Source organism: Chelonoidis abingdonii, chromosome 3 (genome assembly GCF_003597395.2).
Source record: "Chelonoidis abingdonii isolate Lonesome George chromosome 3, CheloAbing_2.0, whole genome shotgun sequence".
In the NCBI taxonomy this organism is placed as follows: domain Eukaryota; kingdom Metazoa; phylum Chordata; order Testudines; family Testudinidae; genus Chelonoidis; species Chelonoidis abingdonii.
The window spans coordinates 69,267,184-69,268,543 of NC_133771.1; the positions used below are offsets into that span (position 1 = coordinate 69,267,184).

The window sequence follows — 1,360 nt, forward strand, 5'->3', positions numbered from 1 at the left end:
TCATGTATACTCTTTTAATGTATTCAACATCATTTTAAGCTTCCTGGATGGTTTTTTGTTTCTTTGTTTTTTGTCCCTGACCTTGGTTGGGGACTTAGGCATACATCACATCCCACAATTATGCTCTGGTAGACTTAAGAGGTATGCGTACAATGCCTTCTCCCATAGTCCTCGCAGCTCCAAGAATACCTAATAAGTCTACATGATAGAACAAGTACAGCTAATTAGGTCAAAAGTCCACTTTTAAGAAATACCTATATATAAATACATCAGATATACAGTAATAGCATATATGCCTTAAGAATCTAAACACAACTAGTAATTAGTCACCTAAGTGACAGATCAAAATGCTTACATAAAAATTATTTAGTATTTAATTTAAAAGATCTCAGTGCTTGTAGTATATCTGGACAAACAAATACAAGCAAATCGTAGATTACTCTATATCATAGAGGTATATTGATGGGGAAAAATTGAAATGGATTTTTAATCAAATTTGTTTTTGATTCAGTGAAAGACTTTTTTCTAATGTGATTTTTTTCAACAACTTTTTTCTAAAACATATTGAACATTCTTGTTTTCTGAAAACCCAGGTCCCTTTAAATCAAAAATTTTGATGTATTAGTTTAAAAAAATTAAAGCACACCAGTTATTCACAAAATATTTAACAATGTCAACATTTCTTCATTAAGCTTTTTTTCAAAAGGCCATTTTTTTAAACAAAAGTGTTTACAATATTTCAGTCAGTTCTACATACAGGAGACATCTATAATCAAGGGAAGGATGTTTTGAACCAGTTTTTAGGGAAAATGTTGCATGAAAATGTATTATTTATCTTATATAAACATGTAACTATTACAGTTCAGTTTTATTGTGAAAATGACTTTAATGAGATTGATTTCCTATTGCTCCAGTTGCACCAAATTAAATTTACTACATTTTCAAGTAAAACATGCTTTTCTTCTGAATTAGATGCTTATCTAAGGATTTTTGTATAGCAGTCATCACCACAGTGTCTAATCAGTTAGCAGATATCTCTTTTACTTGCAATCAAAGCAAATTTGATCTCGAGTTAAGACACAACAAACATACCATTTTAAGTCATTTTGCATGGTAGAATTGCATCTTAATATAAAGTATTACTTATATAAGAGAGTGCATTGCCTTCAGAGGGGTTTCTGTGGGCAGAATTTGGCCCTAAACTGGAATGTATTTAACAGCTAATGAAACTCTGAGCCAGATAGTACCCACCTGTCATAAACAGATAGCTAAGGGTTAATGTTTCTTTTACCTGTAAAGGGTTAACAAAGGGAACCAAACACCTGACCAGAGGACCAATCAGGAAACCGGATTTTTCAAA

General features: G+C 31.5%; 1 long non-coding RNA gene across 1 annotated transcript in view; it reads right to left on the bottom strand.

Annotated features, from left to right (window-relative positions):
* Window positions 1–1,360, bottom strand: part of LOC116839367 (uncharacterized) — a 43,343-nt gene continuing 41,983 nt past the window's right edge. The window contains exon 8 of the long non-coding RNA XR_012655509.1: window positions 1–1,251. This is a non-coding gene — a long non-coding RNA (uncharacterized LOC116839367). The remainder of the gene's footprint in view (window positions 1,252–1,360) is intronic.